Source organism: Lathamus discolor, chromosome 3, assembly GCF_037157495.1.
Source record: "Lathamus discolor isolate bLatDis1 chromosome 3, bLatDis1.hap1, whole genome shotgun sequence".
NCBI classification, from domain to species: domain Eukaryota; kingdom Metazoa; phylum Chordata; class Aves; order Psittaciformes; family Psittacidae; genus Lathamus; species Lathamus discolor.
The window spans coordinates 129,633,062-129,658,458 of record NC_088886.1 but is presented as its reverse complement, the minus strand read 5'-3'; the positions used below and the strand labels follow the sequence as shown (position 1 = coordinate 129,658,458).

General features: G+C 42.6%; 1 protein-coding gene across 3 annotated transcripts in view; it reads right to left on the bottom strand.

Annotated features, from left to right (window-relative positions):
• Positions 1 to 25,397, bottom strand: part of SORBS1 (sorbin and SH3 domain containing 1) — a 171,599-nt gene that overhangs the window by 78,957 nt on the left and 67,245 nt on the right. For all 3 annotated transcript variants that reach the window (XM_065671689.1, XM_065671690.1, XM_065671688.1), the window contains one exon: positions 8,534 to 8,644. The gene's annotated coding sequence lies outside the window, so the exon portion shown is untranslated. The remainder of the gene's footprint in view (positions 1 to 8,533; positions 8,645 to 25,397) is intronic.

The following is a 25,397-nucleotide window of genomic DNA, read 5'->3' as shown; positions in this document are numbered from 1 at the left end:
GGCTGAGGAAGTTGGGGCTGTTCAGCCTGGAGAAGAGAAGGCTGCGTGGGGACCTAATAGCAGCCTTCCAGTACCTGAAGGGGGCCTATAGGGATGCTGGAGAGGGACTCTTCATCAGGGACTGTAGTGACAGGACAAGGGGTAACGGGTTAAAACTTAAACAGGGGAAGTTTAGATTGGATATAAGGAGGAAATTCTTTCTTGTTAGGGTGGTGAGACACTGGAATTGGTTGCCCAGGGAGGTTTGAGTGCTCCATCCCTGACGGTGTTCAAGGCCAGGTTGGATGAAGCCTTGGGTGGGATGGTTTAGTGTGAGGTGTCCCTGTCCATGGCAGGGGGGTTGGAACTAGATGATCTTGAGGTCCTTTCCAACCCTAACTATTCTATGATTCTATGATCAAAGGAGCTTTTAAGCCACAAGCTCTACTAGGGTATCCCTAGAGTGGAATGTCCCTACCACAGTGCAGCCTGGTTTCCCTTTAGATAGCCTAAGGCTTGCATTGCTGCAAAGATGGTGCCAGCTTTTAGGAGAGTGAGGGTATATTCATATATCCTCGGGCCCAGGCAGCTTCTTGGTAATTAAGGTAAGTAGCAGCATAGGATCATGCTTCTTCCACAGTGACTGTCTATGAAACAAACCACTGGCACCAAGACTTCTTGAAATCAGACCTTGGTGGTTGGTTCATGCAAGACCAAGTGACAGTTTAACGGTGGAAATAATTTGAAGTAGACCCTCAAGTGTCTTGGTACTGTCCTTTGTCACCAGACCACAGCAACCAGTGCGCCAAACATTGCTGACTTTCATGAATAACACTCCAGGGTGTCTCTGTCTGCAGCCATCTGAATTTTTATTCCTCAAATATGCATGTACAGGCATTGATAAGCTGCCAAACTCACAGACTGGGAAAATGTACTGAAAATTATTCGAAGGCAAGCATGTCAGCACTGAAACAAGACTTGGAATGCAACACAGATGGCAAGAGCTGCTGATTGCAGAAGGGCATAGAGCAAAGGCTACTTGTGGGTCAACGTTTACTTTAGCTTCAGATTCTTTCAATAAAGCATTGGCGAAGGACACAGAACAAAGGTCTCCAAATACCTACACACATAAACCCATACTGATACAATGTGAAATGCTGACTGAGGTTCTGTCAGCAGCATAAGCTCTCCTTTTTCCTCCCCAATACACCTTTTTAGCATCCCAATACTTGCTTCCCACCAATTGAAGCATTTAATTGTTAGCCAATATGGACACAATTCTGACTTGGTTTATTGGCTGAGGGGCCAGAAGAAGTTGGAAAACACTGCTCTATCTCACTTCATTTATGATCAATCCCATACCTCAGTGTGAACATGACGTTGGTAGTTCTAATCAGAGGAAACACAGGGCTCCTGAGCCCACATTTACTACTACATCACAAATAACTAACACTGGGGAGCTTGTACCTGGAGTTTTGTTTTCATTCACCGCAGCAGGTATCAGAGGCTATTTGCAAAATTCAGGTTTGGATCTAGGTTAAGACTCCAGCCCCTTTGAAAGTTGGGTGTGTTTGGGTGGAGGAGGAAGAGGATTATTTCAGACATATCAACAGTCAGAATAAAAAATAGGGAAACAGTATGTTTGGAACAGTCAGACCCTACTGTCCCTTCTGCAACACCCCCTCCAGCCCCACCCCCCCCCAAAAAAAAACCCCAAACAAGCCAACACACATTTTTTCCAACAACAAAACAGGAAAGCCAACAAAAAAGCCTACAACATTGTCCAGAGAAAGATGTGCAGTCATCACCAGCGCCAGTTACTTGAAATGTACCTGTTTATACAACAGCACACAACAGGAGACCTCCCTCACCACCTGAAAATAACTTCCTTGATCTCTTCAAGTCTCTTGTGGAGCCTGGGCCACATAAGAGTGTCAGTTGTAAGCCCTGCTTGCTGTGTAGCAGGGGTTTATAAACAAGCCTCTGATAGTTTGTCTTCAGGTAATAAAAATGACTGACTAAAATGCTGAAAGAGTAGAAACTATCCTGTAAAAATAACATCTAGTGATCAAAAGCATGGCACCTGGGGGGAGGCAAAGTAGGGAAAAAGCCAGCAGCTGGCTAAAGACCAAACTTAGATAGGAAAGTTCAGGTCAAGGACTGGGGTCTGAAACATTCTAGTCTTTGCAGGAACCAGCTTAGAGAACCTTCAATGAATGTGGCATAATGGGAGGAATTTCTGCTACAGACAACTACTAGACTAGAAAACTGAATTTTCACAGAATTTGCTATGCCGCTTGGGTGAAGGTAGAACCTGGCAGCAAGTTTCGCATGGCTGCATGGCCACATAGCTTGGTTGTTTCCAAAGTCAACCTTGAGTGCAGGATAAACAGCTTTATGAAGTGTTGCTGTTTTACCATCAACCTGCTGTAATAGTGCACTACACATTGCAATTTTCCTGGCACCTACTGCTGCACATCCACCGCTGTGGTCTTCCCCCCATAATACCCATGTCTTTGCAGAAGACATCACACCTAGCAAAAGGGACAAAATAAATTGTGCAACAAAAGAAGTCTTTGGTATAACAGGGGCAGATGCCAATTCTAGGAGGTTCTGGATGACTGCTGTAGCAGCACCTGGACAAGGCTACCCTCATCAAGTCTGTTTTGCTACTAAGTTCATAAGCAAATCCTTTCACTAGAGGGAGTGAGTTGTTCCAGTTATAAGCTACCCTGAAAAGCTTGCTGTACAATCCACACAGTTTTTGTGTTTTGATAAATGTCACAAAGCCATTCAAGTTCTTTTATGTCACCCAGTATGCCATGGGGCTAGGCCTCCCAGCCACCAGAAGAGGTCAAAGAAGTGCTGTGACATGCAATTTAAAAAAAGGAGGTACTTTTGATAGATCTGGAAGACGGTAAGCAAAAGTGATTGAGCTTACTTGGTTTTGCCAATGGAGGAGGAAGGCAAGCAAACTTACATCATGGTCATTCAGTTTCCTCCAAGTTCTAGGGTTTGAATTGCAAAACGTAACTCAGCCAAAGTAACACACTGCTGCTAGGGTTCCACCCAGTACCATGAATGAGCACAAACTCATTCACCCACACCCTCAGCCTGCTGGGCTGGAGCTTCTGCTTTGTTACAGAACAGCCACCCAGATTCTGGTTAGTACAGTTTTACAGCACCCTCCTTGTTATCAGAGATTAGCCCTAGCTTGTCCCAGAGCTCCCAACACTCAGATCCTCTTGGATGCCTCAGACCTGAGCCTGAACTCTGCAGCTCAGTCCTCCCAGCTGAAAGCTACAGGAACCAGTGTCACCCCAGAAAGACACACTGCTGCCAGCAGCCCCTGCAACTGTCAGGCACCTTAGTGCAACTGCATAAGGACTCAGGGAGCACTTACAGCTGAATCTGCATGGCATAAAGGTGTTCAGGCTGCCACCAGAGACCGAGAAAAACACCTTGTAAAAATGTATGCAGCCTTTTAAAAGCTCTAGATAGGAACTTGATCTGCCAGCATTAATAAGTCTTTAGGGCAGAAGTAGTTAATGGCTACCCAGAGGCCCTTGCAATAATAATATATGTATTAATCCAATGAAAGCACATTACCTGTTAAGTGTACAGAGAACACAGCATGGACTACAAGACAAACTGCTAGAAAATTTTCTCAAATGGCTGAGAAAAGCAAATACGTAATTTGGCTTCCTGGCTGAAGACTGAAGAACTGTCCTACTGTCCCTTCTGTCTGTTGGGAGACAAGAGATGCTGTAGGCTAGTGATTGCTCATTTAAAACAGAAAAAAATACTACCTGGTAGGATTACAGTTAACCAGGATTTAGGATCTACAGCATCTTAAGGGAGACAGAGACTTCTGTGAAGCTCCTGCTGCTGTCTTCTACTGAACAAAGAATTTGGCAGGGGCTGGAAAGCACTGCCTCAAAACAACACAAACTGTGAGTGACCTTCTGTTTAGCAGTCACCTGAGTAGCAGTTTCTCCCAGCTACTGACCTATTTAAACTCCCATGCATAAAAGAAAGTATAACCTTGCTCAGCTATCTTGAACAGTTGCTGACCCTGGACCAAGTAATGTAGTAGAATTCAGGATGTGTTAAATACAACACTACAGGGGAACAACTTAGGGCTCAGCTACGCTTATCCAAGTCCTAAGGAAATTGCCACTACAGCATGCAATCAAGAAAACATGCATCCTCACCTGCACGCAAGTATCTCCAGCACTTTGTACCCTGTACTACCATCTACACTAAGGCAAAATGGAAGCAAAACCTTATATGCACTATTTGTGGCATATGTGCCAAACTGGGGTGTGAGACACAAGGATTATTCTCAGTGATACTGGATTGTGTGAGACAGGTGAACCCAGGCTCTTCTGTTCCTCTGCTACGGAAGACCATCAACAACAGTTCAAGTGCATAACAAGTTTAGTTTAGGCCAGAGTCATCATAACTGATCCAAACAGCAGCACCTTATTCAATGAAAGGGCTGGGAAGGCAACAGAATGCAGCCCAACCAATATTACAAGCTTTTGTAATGGCACGAGCTGTTTACCAGTGCTCTTAAACCTTTGTGCTGTAGAGCTTAAATTAACCTTAAGGTACAGCCAGGACAAAATCATCTCCTGTATGATGCACAAGGAAGATGATTTTTGTAGAATTGTCTTATTCAAAATACTCAGATACTTAGTATAATCTCTGGGACAGTACCCGAGCTTACTAGCTCTTCTAATTACAATGATTTGGTAGACTGTCGAGGGTAAAAATGAGAGGTAGGAGTGCAGTGAAGAAGGGAACTAGCAGAAACAGCAAAGAAAATTCAGGCTGTGCACTCTCTTCATCTCAGTATTCTTCTGCAATGCTTTTCCCTAATTGCTAAAGACAAGTGAATATCAAATGAGGCTACCCACAGTTCATCCTGTGTTCTCCAGGAACAGAACAACAGAGCTAAAAGAAGCAACATGCCTTCCAGCAGCAAGCCCAGGCTATCATGGAAATTAAGTCCCAGCAGTTCTGCTCAATGTACATGCTGTGTGTCTTATTAATAACTAGAGATCCAGCCTAAAAAATACAGGCTGAGCATAAAAGTGGATTTGCCTCTAACTTGGCCAGCTGGCTGGAATTATTTAACCAGTTACATTTGTAACTATGAAAGCTAATGAGAGAGTAATCATGTCTCACAGTTCACATCTGAAAGTCATTGCCTTTGGCAGTTAATGAGGGTTTAAGTTTCCCCTTCTCATTGATTACTCTCCCTCAAACTATGGCTGCCACCGAATTTCCTCACTGACTAAGTCTGTCCTCTAATGGCAACACTTTGGTATAGGTGTATTGAGAGGAAATGTGCTTGAACCTCTTAAAAGGATATGAGGACAAAAGCTGATCTTCTGTCCCCTTTCACCACACCAACATTTCTTGTCAGAGCAAAGAAACAGTAAGTGGGTGACTAAATAATGATAATGACTGCTGGTCAGTGCACTGGTGGGCTCTGGTTAGATTCTTCCTGGCTTCTAACCAGATTTTAGAAAAGCCCACAGAAAGAAAAACAAACATCAAAAATACCCCCAACATAGGCCAGCTAGAGAGGCTGGCATTGGTACCAGGCTCAGTCAAGATGTTCCTGGGTCATTGTCTCTATCCAGAAAGCCCACCACTACAGAGACTTGGAACGAAGTAAAAAAAGACATTGCCCATTAGGCATAAGCTGTTCCCATGACCCTTTATGTCAGAAGTTCCTTAGCCAAAAAGACACAGCCCAACATGCCTTGGGGAATATCCACCTCTGGAGGCCTGGGGGCGCTGAAGTTCTCACATCACACACTAACTGCCCCATACTGAACAGGCAGGAGCTATGAATCTACGAGCAGATTGGGAAGACATTAAGGAAAACATTTGAAACACACTGTCCCTCCCAGCATCTCTGCCTCATCAACTCTCCATCTGTTTCCAAAAGTTCAATGGAAAAAATGAAAACTCCATCTTCCTGCTTTCTATAAACTCCCTCTCACTGCTACTGCTCTAGTTTCTGGCACTGTACTGCACTATTTGAACTTCTTTTAGTCTAAGATGGGCAGAGCTGGTGCGGAGCTGGTGAGATGAGCTGACTGGAGACAAAATGACATTCTGGGCAGTGCCTTCCTCTAGAAGACATCCTGCTCTGTCTCCACGGAATTAGCGAATTGAGGACTCACTGTACCTTACAGCAGCCTGAGTAATCTTCAGAATTCACTTGAAGCAGTGAATTCAGGAACTGAATGAGGCAACAGCTATTGACCAGAAAGCCCTGGGAAATGTGGCCATCAGTGAGAACAGCAGCTCCTTAGCAGCTTCCGCAACAGCTCTCTACATGCACTAAGACCAGATATCTCCTTTCCAGGAAAAACAATTAGAGAGGCCTTGGACCTAACTTGGCAGTGTTCTTCCACACTTTGCCTCCCTCACCTATGACAGCAAAAGATATAGTCAAGATTTCCCCCCTATGTTTTCATAGACTTGTTTTGTTTCCTGGTACACTGGCTACATATCCCCCCACAAGCCTTTGGTCCAGCTTGTCAAGCCCAGAACTATTTTGTTGCCACTAAGCGCAAGATGCCTGGACTAAAGATCTGAAGCGAATAGCTGATCTGCAGCATGAACTGCAGGTCATATTAAAAACCAACACAATGCCTTAATTATATATTTAAAACCAACAAATGCAAAAATTGCATGGTATACAAACATTTCCACGCATTCCCATGAACCTTCAAATAATGGAAAAGAGTCAAACTATAGAAAAGCATATATTTTCTCTCATATAAAAAGGTAATGTAAGAATAGCTATTTAAGGCTCCATCTAACCTGGAATGGAACTAGTACCATACTCCCACCTAAAACAGGCAAACTGAGGAGAAGGAGCTCTCCTCCCTTTTGCAGGCAAAGCACAGGATCATAAAATGGTGTGAAATGGCCCAAGTAGTTGTACCAGCTCAACAGCAGGATTAATGTGATTTTGCTTATAAGGCAGCAGGACAACAACATAAAATGTGGCTTGATACATCCTAAAAGCTTCTCCAGCTTCCTCTCCAACAACCTGTACTTTCGTTCCTCAGAGAGGACCAATTCACAAAAACTACAGCACAGTCATGCTAACAGCAGCCTCTGCATGCTCAGCGTGCAAGAGACTGATGCAGCCTTACTGGAAGGGCACTGTATTGGCAAAGAAGAGAGATATAAGCAAACCCTGAGAATCACAATGTCAGCATAGATGCAAGAGTGGCTTGGAGACAAAGATCAGGTACAGTGTTATATGAAAAAGACGTTGAGATGATCATACAGAGCTGAAATTTGAGACCACTAGAGCATCCAGGCAGAGAAAAGAGAAGGGGAAAGACCAGAAAGACTGCTCCCCTGATGCTTTCAGCCTTTTTAGAAACAAAGGGAGAAGTAGTCCAAAAGAGTTGTATTTGCTATTTCTGGGATGGCAGTGATTCAGTCTTCTGTAACTGCTGCTTTGACCTTTGCTGTCCTGATCACAAACAGGCTCCATTTCACAGTCATTCTACTGGGGAAAAAGGGGTCTCAAGAGCTTGACATATGAGCCTCAGACTTGATTGTGTCTAAGACTTCTGCTTCAATGCAGAGTTCTCAAAGGCTGAAGCACTTCTGCCTTAGGCAAGTAAGAATATCAAACCTTATCTAAGAACTGTCAAGCTTCTTTCCACCAGGACTTAATCTTAGACCATATGGTACCAAAACCCCCACACCATCTTTAAAGAAAGCAAATCAGCTTCACCTGTATTTGTAGCTGTCGTGTCTGCAGCTATCCTAAATCTAGTCCTGTAACCCCTTGAGGATCTGATCTTATGTCATCAACTCCATATTTCCCCTCCAAACCCCAGTCCCAGTCTAACAGCTGCAGTCTGCTCTAAACCTACACCAAGTCAAGTCACACACCCTGACATCCACTCAAACCTAACCCAATGACCTCTTTACAGAGGAGGCAATGAATCCAGCTCACTATTGCCATACAGACAAGCACCAGTGCTAAACCTGCATTTGTAGCCTATTCAAGGCCAACTGCTAAACTTTGGTCCTTATCCTAAAGCCTAACCAGCTCCAAAATCCCACTACCTTCATATGCTTCTGACCTAGACTAAGGTACAAAATATTTTTCTGGCAGCAGCACCAAAATAAACAGAAAAGGATGTCATAAATACAAATAATAAATAAGGAACACATCTGATGGTGACAAAGGTAAATTTAAACCTTGTTGGAACAACTATGTTTCATCTAATGCACTCATGATTTGCCAGAAAAATAGCACTTGGAGCTTGATCTGCTCTCATGAACTGGAGCTTTTGACTGGCTCATTTACCAAAAAAGCCCCTATATTACACTGGTGCTCTTCCCACAAATAGCTTTTGCTGCACCACCCAGGTAGGCTGCTATTAGGAAGACAAACTCCTTCACTGCAAGTGACAGAGATAGATGGGATTTTAGTGCCCCAACTCAGGATGAGGTCTCACAGTGACATGGTCCTTCCCCATCCCTTCAGAGTACTCACACCAGTCAGCTGGCTGAACTTCTTAGGCTCGGCTTAGGAGGACAGGATCCTCTGACAGCAACTTCCACTCTGTCTTCTCTTCACATGCAACTGCCACGTAACAGCACATACCTACGAAAGTCAAAGAGGAAGAAAATGCTATAAATGCCACTAGTCCTGCTGTCCAACACAACTATCAAGAGGACTGTACCAAAGCAATCAGCCATTGACAGAAATAATGTTACCTTTAGATAAAGCAATTCCCTCTCCTCACCATGCAGGAAGTTGGGATAAACAGAAGCCTGACCAGATCTGTATCCTAGCATCCCCTATGTGAGAAGTGGTATTTACGGTTGTCTCCTGGGAAAGCTGAAACCACATCCATTTTCCTGCTTTTATGCTAGAGATTCCCCCCCAAGCAGCAAGGACAGCTAAATAGCACAAATACTCACGCCTCCCTACAACCTACAGTCTGTTTACTAATGTAAATCACTGCTGATTTCAGCTTAATTTAGTATACTGGTTTGCAAGATGCAGAGAGAGAGAGAGAGAGATGTGAATACACATCTTATGCAGATAACCCTGATGCATGAACAGGCTTGTCCCATACAGACCCTAGGCTGGGAGCTACGGGTAAGGACAGCCACAAAATGTAACTTCCCATTGCCAGGACTAAAAACGCTCAGAAAAAAAGGACAGATAGTGGACACATACTGAGAAACATACATCACAGAATCACAGAATCACAGAATCCCAAGGGTTGGAAGGGACCTCAAAAGATCATCTAGTCCAACCCCCCTGCAAGAGCAGGGTAACCTACAGTACATCACACAGGAACTTGTCCAGGCGGGCCTTGAATATCTCCAGTGTAGGAGACTCCACAACCCCCCTGGGCAACCTGTTCCAGTTGTCTTCAGACAAATTCCTTGGTACACAGCTAGACTGACAGCTACAGAGGCAGAATTCACAGAGGACAATTATTTTTTTGCATGTATTGATGGTCACTAAATGTGACTAAGTCCAGATCAATATTAAGTCCAAATGGTTAAATTTGACATTTATTTGATAGATCCCTGTGCAGCTTTATTCATTCACTCAAAAACATTAACAGCAGCCTGGCTTTAGTGAGATGTCTTTGAAGTTTGATTTATAAGGCAAGTATTGACACCCCTCAACTTTAATCATGTCATTTTTCAGGCTGGACTAGTCAGCCACTCACCCTAAGCTTCTTCCACACTGAGTGAAGGGAGAGTTTCCTCCAGGGGGCAACCCAGACTCTATCTACACTGCCTTCTTCATACTTCTCTGTGTTCAACAACTTCAAAAAGAACTTAAAGAGACCAACTAGAAAAGTTTCATGCCTATGCTGGATGACTGAACAAATCCTTATGTGTGTTTTATTCAAGCTCTGAGAGGAATGGATCAACATTTCTTTCTACAAGCAACGCAGGACCAGAACCTCCAAAGGCCTGGTACTACCAGCTTGTCAGCCAATAAGCCTTACTAGTTAGATGTCCTCATGACAGTGCAGAGAGGGCGTAAATGGAAGTTGATGCTCAGAGGTAAAAACTCTCAGAGTACCAGGGACCTTGCCTAGGAGTAGGAACCATGTCAGAATACGTTCACGAAGTTCCAATAGCGTGATATTTTTACAAGCTTCAAGACTTCTTTCAAGACCCATTAATAACTCAAACAATGAGCCTAGAAGAACCAGGCTAGTTTTCAATACCCTAGAACAGTCTTAGGAAAACACAAGTTGAAACAATTTTTTCTGTCCAGGGCAGTATAGTAGTAGAAATCTGTAACAAGTAGAAAGGGATCAGTGAAATTACTCACTTTCGAAAGGCTTATTTAGTACTTCGAAGAAAATTTCCTATAAAGTTGACCAAAGTATGCACCAAGACAGAGTTAATACTCCAGCGGCAAGGTCAAGCCCTGGTTTTGCTGTGATACAAGAAGCTGCCCTGCTGGCATTAACTACAGCTTGTTTGCTTTCCCAGCCTGCCCTGTCCTTGTGAGTTGGCAAAAGGCTGAAGCTGGCCAGAGTCCCAGATACCAAAAGCTGCCCAAAGCGGAGAACTTGTTACTCATCACAAGGGCTAAGAGCTAGGTTGAGAGGGGGAGGAGAGAGTGAATGGCACAAAAAGCAACCGATAAAAACTCTGGTGCCTAGAGTTGTTACAACTAAGACTCTAACCTGGCATATAGCCGTGGAGTGCAGGAAGACGCAGGAATACAGACGCAGTTTATAGCTGGTCTGTGCTCCAGACTAGAAGACAGCATTCAACGTTTGAACTTTCCCCTTGGAAATATGTCCCACATTAACTCCTGGAGGACAGTGAGAAGCTATTTTTGGTGAAAAATCAATGCAGGACTTACACTAGGATTCAGTTTGGACAAACTTTATACCCACTGCTGTTAGTGACAAAACTTCCCTTACTGTCAGCAGCAACAAAAGTAGGGCAGCTGACAGTGTCAGAGATAAAGGACACTGGCAAAAAGTTTTCAACATTTTAACTGTAACGTTGTTAGTGTTCAGCTGTGTTCTGGCTTTACCCACTGTAACAGAAAATTCTGCTGAATGAGTTTCCACTGAATAATGCAAGAGGTAGTTGGACTCTTCCAGCACAAGCAGGCAGCACACCGGGCCCCCAACAGCAACCGAACTGCTTGGTGAAATACAAAACTGGGTAACTGAGTATAAAACTGGACCAGCACTCCCAACTGGTAACTTTGAGTGAATGCAACAGTGTTAACAGGTGAGTGCTGAAATCAAGCAAAGTGAGCAGAAAACAAAAACCCATCACAAAATCAAGTGCCGATAAAGGGGTTTCCTGTGGGGTTGTTTGTCTCCCACTCCCACTCTCTTAAAGGTAGGGGTTTCCCTAACTCTAAGCACTGCTTGAGTTTAGGGTGTTCAGATCCTCAGTCAAGTAAATCACCCTGGCTTAGGGAAACTGCAGTCTGTAATTCTGATGAACCAAACAACAGCCTCGGTCTGTCCTGGTACCCAAACCTGCCATAAGGGGCTTTTCAGAGTGACCTGGGAAGGGGAATAGCAGGAACAAGAAGGGGATGAGCCTAATGTACAAAAGTACCAAGGTCCACATTTTTACGGATGCTTCTGGAGGCTGCTCTATTCAGGCTGATACAGTGGCTGACACCACCACAGCAGTGCAGAATCAAGCTGTCCAGCTCCTTCTTCCTTTCTGAGATCAACAGCCTGGCATTTCTTAAAAGGGTTGGACACAGGCCACACTCAAGCCGCATTGCCATGGAGAAAGCAATGCTGCCAAAAATCAAATAGGAGAGGTGAGAAATGAGAGAAAATTCCTTGTCACAGACAGTGGTCAGACACGATCATCAAGACAAGTGTATGCTTGTGAGCCCTAGTAATGGCACCTAGTCACAACCAACACGCTGTAGACATAGACATCAGCTCAGCATGCTGCTATACCTACATTAATTTTCTGTACCTCACAGCTTGCTCTCGCACACAACCAAGCAGACAGCACAGCATCTAGTACCCCCATAGTCAGCAGTGGAAAATACTGTCCAAGTGATCTCACACCTGAACACGGCAGGAAGTCAGCGCGCGCACACACACACAGAGCCTTGTGCTCAGGAACCGGAGGTGCCAAGCAAAAGGAACACAGGACTTTCACATTGTTTCCAAGGTAAAAAGAGAAAGGCTAACCCTGCTTGACTTCATCATGTTGTTTGTACAGCGTCCTGTGATTTGGGCACTGAGCTGCAAAATCAAAGCAAGTACAATGGTAATGAAAAAATAAACACATCAGCATGGGGCCAGATTTGCAATGGAAACGCAAAGGGTTGGAAAGAAATGAAAAAAAAAAAAAACCCAACAATACTCAGATCTAAAGGCCATTTAGCAAACAACAACTTTAAGCAGCTCTGGAAGACTAGCAGGATAAAAATATTATTTCACCATTGTCCACATAAGGCAGACCCATTTCCAAGGAGTTTAAATGGACAAGGCAGATGAAGGGAAAACATATGCGTGGATGAGAAGTGATTTGACCTGATCATATAACACCAGGATCAGCGCCAGGAACAAACTGTGGCTCCTGTTTTCCCAGCACAATGGTCTTTTCATTGGTCTAATACTGCCTCTAAGGGTGGAAATCAACACCCATCTTTTGATGGTGTTTCCATTTAAATCTGCTAGTCATCATCCCACCTGCTGGAGGCTACCACTTCTCACAATGCTGGTAACAGAAGTGTCAGTGTGAGCACTCCACAGTCCACAGAAAGCAGAATCCACCAAGTTAAACCACAAAACCAGTGAATAAATTAAGCTCATCTATTTTCTTGATGCTGATCAGACAGTGCTCACATGCATTCTTCAGCTGGCACAACTGTAAGTGAAGTCAACCATTAGCATCTGCACAGCATCAAGAAGCAGTGTGGAAGAGAGGACAAGGGTCCCTGTCTTCAACCTGAGCAACTGTTTGCTCAGTTAATGCTTGTCCTTGGTCTTCCACTCTGGAAGTCATAAGACTTGTGGTTCAGGTAAGAGGAGCTACCAACAGATCTTTTAAAATTCCTTATCTCAGCCACTCCATCTTGAAAGTTCTAACTTAGTAAGTATCAAACACAACAAAACCGCCACCCTCAGCTATTGCAGCAAAGATCAGATCCTGGTAGCATTTTGCCACTTACAACTAATAATACTGAGAATCAGCCTGATATTGGTAAGCCATCTCTGATGTTATTGACTTGTGAAGAGTTTATTAGACTTTACCAGACAAACTGTATGCAACCTATACAGACTGCTTAGGGACAGATGGCCAGAGTTCAGCCTGTGTCTATAGACTGGATTGTCTGACATTATACCACTTCGGGCCAACAGGAACAGCGAAGACAACAGCGATGCTCTTACTAATTCACATGTAAGGATAAACCCTGCAAAAGTATGTGATTCCCAGTGAAGTCAACAAAAAAGGCCCAAGTACATTCCAGGTTAGATCTCAATCTCTATAAACAGGCGTAGATTTTCTTCAGCATAAAAATGAACTCTTTTAACCAACAGGCCTTTCATCTTCGCAAGCTTATGTAAACCAGTGGCTTTCCTCACCCACTCCTCAACAAACATGACCCACATAGTATGTGATCTCCAAATGCAAATTCCTTACATGGACTACTTGCGTTCAACTGTTGAGGAAACACTGCCAGCACATAACAGATTAGCTCAAACTGCCTTCCTAGAAGAAGCAACTCTTGGCTGCTGTTGAAATTCCTCTCTCAGGTTTGCTCAGCCCATATTCCAAAGTCTCGTTTTACCTGCCCAAATGAGTTGGCAAAATCCATTTCACCTCTTCTTCAGTGCACTGCAGGCAATGCGCCCTGCCTGGCAGCAGTGCCAGCCTGGTACAAAGCACTTGTCTTTGACTGGGTGTAGCTGTCTTTCTGATTGGGCACACCTGCAGCACTTCACAGAGAAAATTGCTCAGAAGCAGCCTATACCAGTAAGGCAATACAATAATGGAGCCTTTCCCCTAAAAAAAGCATAGGCATTCAGGAAGCTGGAGAGAATGGTCATCAGTAGCTCTCCATCTATCACAGAGCTCAAGAACACACCTGCACAAAAAAGGAGAAGAGAATGGGATAGCTACAGAGGAGGTATCCTGGTTTCTCAATTCTTCTGCATCCCCAGCTCAAAGCTGAGACGGGAATAAACAAAAACCAAACAAACTGCAGAATAAAGAAACGAAGTCATGGTACATTTTCATGACAATCACAGAGAACCAAGCTTGTAGATCAAGACTAATCCACCCTTATATTTGGTCCTTAAAATGTAATTCCAGTGATGTGTAGTTGCTCACACCTACGATCCTTCGGTTACCTCTTGAAGGAAAAGAAGAAAAGTGTCACCAACATGTAGAGATTGAACAGAAAGAACAACACTGCAGCGATGCCAGAGCTTACAGCACATTCTCACTTTGTTGCCATTTTTTCCATTAGCTAACGTTGTCAGCTCTGCAGAGGCGAGATATGACTTACCCCAGAGTAATACCATACAGATACGGAGGTTACTCTCAACTGACCCCAACCTAAGTGAGATTAGAGTCAACCCCTCCCCTTCCCGCCTCTTTCATCAACTCTATATTTAACTGCAGATTAACTCATTTCCTCTTTCCACATGTGAGATTATAGTGCATCAAGTGCTGTCAGCTCAAGCAGAGCCTCAATGCATCCTCACGTACATCACCACTCAGTACCTGTATTAAAGCATGTCAAGGAGAAGAATGAGTCACACACTTCATACTCACAAAAATCAAACACTCGCTTCTTCTTGAGAAGTAAAACTGGCAGGCTGCCCCCACCCCAAAATAGTAAAAGATAGCTTCAATTCTAATCTTCCCCCCGTCTGTTACATAATTCTTAAAGACATAAGAAGTGCCACTATTTACCAATGTGTTTGAATGAAATGTGGGTCAGTGACCAAGGCAAAAGGTCAAACACACAGTGACTTGGCCTCCAGGCAGTGTGTCGATTACACTTTTCTAGGAGGAAACAGCAGTCTCTCATTCCAGGGAGAGGGGAAACATACTGCAACAGAATCTCACTGAGGTCATGCTCACCACGTTTGGTTCAAGAAGGCCAAGAACTATAAAACTGCCCAGGAAAAAGAAACCACAGCAAGGAAGTGGCAGAGAAAGAGAAGGCAGTGAATGATTTCTGCACCTTGTGCAGTATCACCTACAAAGGGCTTTGTAGAAGGGTGAATATGCTGCAGTCAAACCATAGTTCTGCACTCACTGTGAGGCAGACTCAAGGTAAGGAGAGAGCTACTCTGCACTGGGAGGCAGGCAGTAGCCACAGCTCCAGGAGTGCAAGGATCCCACCCTCGCTGGGTCACAGCACAGCTGTGCCTCGACTCCGGTAATAGCCGGCTCCCGGTACTCCCATGAAAGGCAGGTGCCTCTTGCACTTGCATCCTCTCTTTCCATCTCAAGAAGGCTACGCAAGGAGGACAGTATGTTATTTCTACTTGACCTCTCTGCAAATCAATTGGAGCCCTAAGGTGTAAGATCTTTATCACAGCTTGAGGTAAACGTTAAGTGGCTGTAAATAAAGCTGTGACTTTAAATCCAGCCACATGAGTTAACTCCACAGTGAATATAATTTTTCACAGTTAACAACTATGGTAATGAATTTTACCTCAATGAAAATGGAAAGGGTGAAGCATGCAAAATTCAGAACAAGAGCAAGTTTCTTGCCTTAGATTTTATATCAGTAATTGTTTAAAGTACAAACACTTATTTTTCTCATCTCCCCAGTGCTAAAATCTCTCTTGTTCTAACACTTCAAGAGACAAGGCCCCCTTAATTTTCAGTGGCTGCAATAATAGGCATCAGTATTTCTGCCGAGAGTAATAGAAAAATCAATGTGGACAGTGAGCGGGGAAACACGCAGAAGAGCCACTGGCATTTGCTTCAGCAGAACAGCTGGGGTAAGTTGTCAATTCCCCTTACTGTTTCCTCCAACTGCACTGCCTGGCAAAGGGGGCTATTTAAGGAAAGAAAATGCTTATGACAAGCTTATGACGCATCCCAAAAGCAATCACTGTGTCTCCATTATTCAAGAAACTCCAGGATGACAAACAGATGGGAATGAGAAAAGGAACAGTGGAACAATATAAAGAGGGTTCAGCTTCAAACTACAGGAGCAATGGGGCATGCCAGGCAGACATATCATTGCCAGAGCAGAATCTGTCTGATCTAATACAGAGTCTGCATTGCCTTTGAATGAAATCACACAATGCTGGACAAAGACAGACACAACCAGAGATTTGGCTCTGCCATGCACCTACCGAATGAGAGATGATTATACACCAAAATACAGAGAACAAAGAATAAAGTGGCTGAATTCTGGATTCTCTCATCAAAATGAATTGATCTCTGAAGAGATCAATAACCACCAAGGTGGTGGTGATTGTCTTTCAACTCAGGCATTCCTAGAGGGTTGTAATGATTTGTAAGCATCATCCATTTATTTAAGGGTAGATGTTGGGCTGAAGGTGTCTTGAAATCTTTTTGCCTGGCAGTATGAGGTCAATTTACAGCAAACTTATGACACATTTAAAAAACAACAGCAAACTTCCAGTGATTTGAGAAACTGGAAGTCTGAGCAGATGGAAATGAGAAAAGGAACAATGCACTGCATGGGGTCACTATCAGCTCACAGAAAAGCTAACACAGGCATACCGTCCACGAGCTGTGTAACTGATGTGAAATGCCCCTCCACTTTCTCTGTACATTACCTGTGTCTTGCAATGAAACAGCAAGCATGTCTCATGTAAGCAAGTCACATTGCTTGCTTCTATTCCCATCTGTGCATGACTGAGACTTTCTATTTTCCCCACTGAGACTTTAAAATATTAGTTCTTTTTCTCTTTGTTGCTCTTCTAATTCAGAAATAGGACTCAGACCCTGAAAACATGACCTGTTCTTGGCATAATAAAGAGCAAATGCTAAGGTTCTCAATCAGGACAACAGGAAGAGAAAAATGCTTCCGGTTCTAAAGAACAAATTCATGTTTTGTATTTTGTTAAACCTCATGTTGTTTTGATGTCTCTACACATAACGGAAGAAAATTGATTGTAATCACTACGAGAAAAATTGTCATGAGATTCCCTTCTAACTCTGTATCTTGGGCTTGAACACTGCAAGTGACAAAGTAGCTGGCAAAGTTACATCAGGTACAATTGTAGTTAAACTAACAGTAAGGTCTCCTTAAAATGGGTGAAAACAACTAAGAAACATCTGCTCAGACGGCCTTTCTAGGGTTCTAAAATGGATTAAACAGAGATTTAAGATCTCCGAGAACAGTGTTCAGGCCAGAGCATGCCAAGTTACAGCTACCATGCACTACAGGGTACTGCTAAGGGATGCTGAAGTGAGAAACACAGGAGGCAGTTTCAAAGCTGCTATGGGTGCTGCTGGACTATGCAGCACCCTGCCTACAGCTGTAGGTCCCAACAAACATGATTTAAGATAATTCCTGCTTGTCTTAAGCACAAGAAAGTTCTAATGGGAGGAACAGCTCTGGACAGGCATATGGATGCTGTCAAAATCCTAGAGACCCCATCATTACCTGGACTGGGATTCATAATGTTCCAGGCAAGAGTTACAGAAGAATCAGGCAGACTCTTGGAGCAGCCAGCCAGCAAATCTGACTCACTAACCCATGTATAATTAAATAACAACAAGGAACCTTGTAAGATTAAACAACTGAATCAAATCAATGCTTAAGAGACTAAAAATGACAAACATATATTAAGGTTACAAGGCAAGATTAGAGGAATATTTAGCTTGAAAAGATGGAAGCAAAGAAGAAAAGCTGATTGATTTCAGGCTGCAAGTGAAGTAATGAATAAGTAATTGTGAAGCAAGATTGGGATGTGCTGCTTTTTTATAGCTGCTCCACGCTATAAAAAGGCAGTAAATGTAATAGATATTCTTTCATGAAAATAATTCATAAAATGTGGCATAAAATCAGCCTGAGGAATTTATTACCAGAGGGCAAGGAGGGAATAGCATAGAGAAATAGCTTTACTGGCTTTCAAAAAGGAATAGACAATTATATTAATATAAATAATACCTACAGTTGGGAGAGCTACATGCAGAGTTACAAGAATAAGCAGCCCAAAGGCACCTCTCAACCATTTGCAGCCCTGTACTTGTGCCTTCAGGCAGGGTCTGCCCTTTCTGAGTCACTGCTGGAACTGTTTGGCCCTTACATGGTCTTGTGTGTGACGGGTGCACAAACCATGGGGAGCACTGGTTCCAGTTCTCAAAAGTTTTGGATTGCATTAATTCCAGTGAGCAAGCCTACAGATCTTTCTGGTATAACAATTGCTATTTCTATTCCTCCAGTGAGCTGGAAAGCTAACGAGCAAATCACTTACTTCAGCTCAAGAGTCCTGCTCCCCCTAAAGTCTGCCCCAGCTGTGACTCAGTCTGTTCCTACGAATGAAGAGGAGCATGAAAAAACTCCATCTTTGGTCTTTATACTCGGACCACCACGAAGTGCACAAAATTTAACAGAGACTAATTTCTTGTAAAGTGGCTTTAAAAGCCATCATGTCTTCAGCAAAGCCCTGGTGATAAAATGCAGCCCAGACTTTTAACATTTACTGTTCAAGTAACTGCAATAGTTCCAAAACGTCACTGCAAAAATACTGAAGTCTTCTCACATAGCTCTAGTCAAGTAATAACATTCAGTCTTGAACCAAGAATCTTCTGGGGGATTCTCAAAGCTTGAACCCATCCAGAATTGCCAACAATCACTTTTGCAGCTAATCTAAACCATATAAAATCTCCCAGTCAGTTAAGAATGGGCACAGACCAAAGTGCCACCTGCCAGTCTGATGTACTACTGGGCACTGCACATCTAGTAGAGCCTTGTCAGTTCTTACAATACATGATGTTTTCATAAAGCCAAACCTGATGGAAATAAAAGATTGTGTGAGAACCTCAGCTTTCATCTGAAGTAAACAAAAAAGCCAACCCCCAAAATAAAAACAGGGAGCTACTGACAGAGATGGTGAAGAGACAAACTTGAAGAACCAGAAGGCAAATAAAAGTCATTCTAATGTATATTTTTTACATGACAAACAAAACCCCCTCATGATCCCTTAAGTGAAATTGCTTAATTTGCAATGTGGGAACCCACACGCTGATGCAAGAACATCTGAAGTGACAATACCACGAACATACAATGCAACTTCACACCATGCTCCAGGCATTCTCTCTCAGGAAGCACAGATCCTATTTTAATGCAAAGACCTACAATATCAAAGGATGGAGGAGGGAAGACTCAAGAAGCTGAAATGCTGCCAAACAGAATGATTTTCTAAACGCTTGGTGACAGTTTCCAGAAGCCACTGCTTCCCTTTAATCATTGCACAAGTGCTCTGGGTGCAGGGGGAAAGAAGGTGCTGTGCTCAGTTGAGGATCCCCTACCAGAGCTCAGTTACTTCCACTTGTGCATACTGAGACCCAGAACAGCAAACACCTTGGACTGCTATTACATCCTGTCAGGTGTCTGAACCAAACCTGAATAAAATCAGAAGAATGCCACTTGTCACTGTCTCCACTTGGACATCAAGACATTGACTGTAACTCTTGGAGTGCAGCCATCCAGCCAATTCCTTATCCACCAAGTAGTTCATCCATCAGATCCATGCCTCTCCAGTTGAGAGACAAGAATATCAAGGGACACTTGGACAACTGTGCAGGAGGCACAGCCATGCCAGTCTTGTGCTTTGACTGTGAGACCCATGACAGCTGGGGTTTTCTGCAAAGTCTGTGCTGTTGTAGCTCACACAGTAACCAGGAATCTTACGTTTCAGCTAAAATAGAAAATATTAATGTTCTGGGAATGCCTACTCTGCACAACACGGGGCCATATGGAGATATGTGAGCAAGCTGCCACATACCTATGTCAGCACCGGGCATAAGGCAGGCTGCTCCAGATTCCCAGGTGAGATCAATCAAGCATTTATGAGTATTACTACTATAAATATACACAAGGCCTAGACAGCATTTACTTCTCACATTCCTAAAGACTGACTTCCCCTTAGAGACTCCATTTATCACCTCTGAAGGACCAAGCTGTCAGCATCATTCTCCAGAGAAAACAACTACCTGCACCTTTTGCAGAAGTGAGCACTGTATTTCCACTGCAGAAGAGTGATAATGACTCCACCACCTTGCAGAGCAGATATGGCAATCCTTAAAGGGATATTTCTTTTTTATTTTTGTTGACTTATTTTTTTTTTTTATTAAAGAACCATATGAATATTGAAGAACCTCAGCCTTCTTTGAGGCTACAGAAAATAAGTTTGAAAACATCATCAAAAGCTCAGAACAAAAATCAAAATGACACAGAAAGATCCTTGTACTATTTCAAAACCCACATACATCATAACAAATTAACTACAACCACCTTGTTATTGCACTGAAATTCCTTCTGTTCAGTGGGATTCTATAAAAATGAAGAGGCAGATACACTTCATAGCTAAGTATCTCATGGGATGTGAGATATAATGGCAATCCAATTAATAATTGAACACACTTGCTCAAGTTGTACAGAACATCTCAGAATTTCTCTATCTACAGAGAAATCACACTAACATAATCAGTTCCTCACCCTGAACTGGGATGCATTGGCCCCTTACATTTTCACTCAGGATGGTGAAAGGGTAGTATGAAAGCATGACCTATGTACCTTCGTACATACACCATCATTCACCAGAATAGATGCTGCCCATGAACCTGAATAACCGGCCTTTTCTCGTATTTCCCATGAGATATTATTAAAGTATTCATATCTGTGAACCATTGATTACTCTCCTCTTGTTTACAGCTTTACATAAAACACAAGCCAGCAAGTCAAGTTGTTTTTCAAATTCTGTAAGCATATTAAGCTTTCAGAACTAATCCTATAAAGCAGATTCTCTGGGTTTTCAGAGCTTCCCTAATATGGTCATTAAATATCTGAGAGATGAGGACACCTCACACTCAGATGAACCATAAACTTTTCAGACTTATCATTTAAAAAAAAAAATAAAAAGATCAGAGACAAAAGATAGCACAGATCACAAATTTGAGCCAAAGGACAAATAAGCCATATGCTTGACAAGAGCAACAAAGGTGTCTAGGATAGCACAGACAGAACAGTCAAATATAGCTGCAGAACTTCAAAAGGGAGGAAGGATACTGTTTGTAAGGCTAAGACAAAATGATCCAGTATTTTTGTGATTTGTAAAATGATTCTGAGGTGACATATTTCCATTTTTAAAAACAAGAAAAAGTATTAAAATCTGAGAGAAGCACGTGAGTAACTTATCTGGCATTAGATATTGAAACAAAACTCAGCTTCTTTCTTATTCATTGATGCATAAAATTCTAGCTACTCTTACTGTCTTCAGAAATGTTTATACACTTAATCCAAGTCAAAACTTTCAACCTGAGACAGTGCTCCCATTTATGAGACCACATCTTGGTTAGATAATTCTCTGTTAACCCTACACCTGGTCTTGTGCAGATCCTTATCCCCTTTAGACTTAATGTCTGAAATTTTTACCTAAAGACTCCTTTAATTTCATGGAACTTTACAGGCTAGACCAAATCAATGCTGTGTAGAAAAAAGCATACTGATAGGATAAATTCTCTTCTTATTCCTTTCACCTATCACCCATCATCTACCATACCTGCACTTTTTTAACAAAGGTCGGGAATTTTGCAGTTATTCCCAAGCAAGCAACTTGCTTGTCCCAGCTAAGCGGCTGCTGAACAGAGCCTGGCCATGCATTCAAAAGTGGAGTATGCTTTGGCTCAATCAGACAATTTCCTCTAGATGGTAAGGGCAGGAAAGACCTTTTGAACATGACTACATAGTACAAGTGACACACATTTCAGAAGATCAGTAACTCAGCTGCTTTGTATTTGGCTATAATACAATAAATATTTTTTCCCATCCATCCATCCATCCATCCATCCATCCATCCATCCATCCATCCACCCATCCATCCCGATAATAAAGCGCTTGGTTTTATTATAACACAGCTGGGCTAGCTCAAATGATGCTGGGCCAAACCATTTTCAACAAGTTGCTCAAACATTGTTAGTTTTATCCTGGAAAGAGCAAGGTACTCACTTGTCTTGGGATTTACTAACTAAACAGATGTTTGAACACTAACAAAGACATGCAATGTCTATTAGCTAAGCTGCCAGGGTCTTAAGAACTTCCATTACATTGTACTCCCGTTCTCAGCAATTGCAAGCCAGCTTTGTTCTACCGCACTTCCTTGTAATCAGAGCAAACAGAACTGCTCCCAGCATGACAGAACTGGAATGAGTTAGGAACACATCCCCATTCCAAAGAGCAATATCAAGAGGCACACAGATTAGACTCAGTCTTTGTTTCTCAACTGCTAAAATCTGTGAAGTCTGAACGTAATGAAGGTGACTGTGCTTAACTGTTATACCATCATTTGTAGCATGTGCTCATGGCCAACATATTTTACTCTTGAAACATATTCAGACCTTAGAAGGAGAACTATTTCATTCTCAACTCTCCATAACTCACATATGGTATAGACGCTCCCAGCTGTGTTATATGCCACAAGAAGCTAAATAAGCTTTCACAATAATTATTAAAATTATTCTTTTTAGAGAATGAGGGAGGTTTTTCTCTAAGTTACATTCACAGTATGTACACATTTTTGTCACAGTGTACCAGTGACATGTTCTTCACATGGACCTGACCTGACTTCTTGTACAAATTAATTCTCTTTCGCTTTGCTATCGGAAAATTGCCACGTAGTAATAAGGAAAGAGGAATGCCGCATGTGCTCTGTGAAGAGGTGGATAACTAAACATATTTTAATGCAGTTTAGATTATGTATCTGAGAGTTCGTTATCTCAGTTGTACAGAATGGGATCTTCCATAGAAGACCAACTGATTTGCTGAGATCACTGGTACATGTTTCCTGGAGGGGGGCAGAATTCTGTAATGCAAAGAAATTCTACTCTGGTAACGTCTGCAAACCAAATTTGATGTACATTGAACCTTTTTATTCTCCTCGACATTTGAATAATTCATCGAAAAGTATTCAGGAAGCCTAACCTCAGACAGGTAAAAGGACAAGTTCTAACCTATAGCTTTCAGAAGTCAAAAGTCCATATATACAGAAGATGATACAACAGATTCAATACTGGTACACTAAATAGTATCTGCAGCTAATTAGCTTGAAGTATTTGAGATATTTCACATTACAGTTTTAAGGAAACAAACAAGACCAGAACAGTTGACATTTTATCTTCATGCATAACTAAATTGTATCACAAATCAAAGACCTTTGTATCAGCAGAAAAGCAGCACTGGCCCTAACTACATCAAGAAGTTCCAGCAGCAATCTGCCTTCAACAAAATATTGCAGGAGCTCTTCTGAAACAGAAGCTTAAACTTGCTTTCATCTTCTGTCAAATCTCATTGTTCCACTGTGACACACAGAGAACAGTCCTAGGGGTTCAATCCAGAGGTAGGTCTATCACCACCACAGGCTGCTCAAGCAGGTAGGAGACCAGGCATCTCCTTGGTGGTTCACAGCTTTTCTACTCTCCATTTAGTCATTCAAAGCTCTGCACTTTCCTAGCCCCAGGGTTCCTCCTCAGCCCAGACTGAGTAGGATGTACTTCACATCTCCGTTGCAGTAAATCACATAACTGCTTCACATACTTGGCAAGCACTATCCTTCCCCAACTTCTTCTATAAGTAGATTCCAAGTCATGCTGTTTTACTGACTCAACTGCTAAAAATCAGAACAGCATCTTCCATAAAGCCCACACTGCTCTAAGACCTAGGTTTGAGGGGTTGGAGTTTGTCTTTTATTCTGAGACAATGACAGAAAGCCAAACTGCCTCACCACGAGGCCGTTTTGGGGACATCAGTGTCTTTAAAGCAGTATTTTGTCTCACCCCCCCACTCCAAGTGTAAGCCATCCCTCATTCATGGCTCCTGCACACAGAAAATGAAAGGATGTTTTCTGAGGGCTAGAGGTAGCCATGTTTTGCAGCAAGCTGGCTTCCGCCAGCACTTGTCAGAAAGCAAGTCAGTACAATGCTGTTGTTTACTGATCATGCTACATTATAACACATCTTATAAGATACATAGTAATTGCTCAGAGAGGCAGTATTTGATTGTGAATCTTTTGTGACAGGTGACAACGCTGTTGGCAATTAGTCCAAATTGCCAGGCAAATTGCTAGCAGCAGTCTATTACCAGATATAGACCTGTGAGGAGAATCACTGTGAAAACAGACTGAGTGCACTGTTACCTCCAGGGCTGGCTGCCAGTTCCAAATGTCAGGGCTGTGCTACTGCAGGTTTCAGAATCCTGTCCACCGTATGAGCCACTTGACATCTTAATAGGCTTGCCAAAACAAGGAGGGTTAGCTATTCAAACCCCTGTCTCTCTCTTGCATCAACAAGTCACTTGTATTTTAAACACTGCTAACAGCACTTACTGACTATGCAGAAGGGTGATCAACACTCAGGAAAGCAGCCTTGCTTCTGTCAATGCCAGTATGATAAGTAAGGTGAAGAGGAAGCATAATGAAAATATTTAAGCCTTATTTAGTCTCAGCAAAACCTTGGGTAGTTCAACCTGATCTACTGCCAACCCGCTACATCTGGACTTGGTTTCTGGTGAAAGCATCTACAGAAACAAATAAAGTGATATAATCCAGTCCTAAATAATAAGCAGAGTTTAGAAATAGTCTGTCATCACAAATGGAAACTATGCTGGTACAAATAGCAAGAACTTGCCCAGTGATGCAGGAAGAGAACTGCCATCAGTGCTGAAGTCCTGGCACTGTCTTCTTAAAGAGACTTATGAGGGGAATTTTAATGCTGCATTTCAGTCAGAACAAAATATTTCTATAACATGTCATCTCAAGAACTTCATTGCAAGTCTAAGTTGAGAACTGCCTCTTTCTGTGACTATGTAAGGGTTGTCCCTGCTCTATCAACAGAGAAATTAAAGCACAGGCAGGATGTTCCATCTCAAGTCTCAAGGGAAATTAGAAATGGTGGCCGGATGAACTGAGTCCAGAGTGCAATTAATTGCCAGTAGACTCCTGAAGCGATAAAAAGCATCCTTAGTAATGCAGCAAGCCCTCTTCAGGCTCTGCTTCTCTAAACAACCGAAGTGATTTGGGGCTTCATGTCTACAATCAAAGTATTAACAGTTAATTAATACACTTATACAGTGAAGTGCTGACACTCTTCAACAGACACTCTCCACAAGCGTGCCTAGAGAAGCACGTAAACAGCATAATGAAGACATTGAT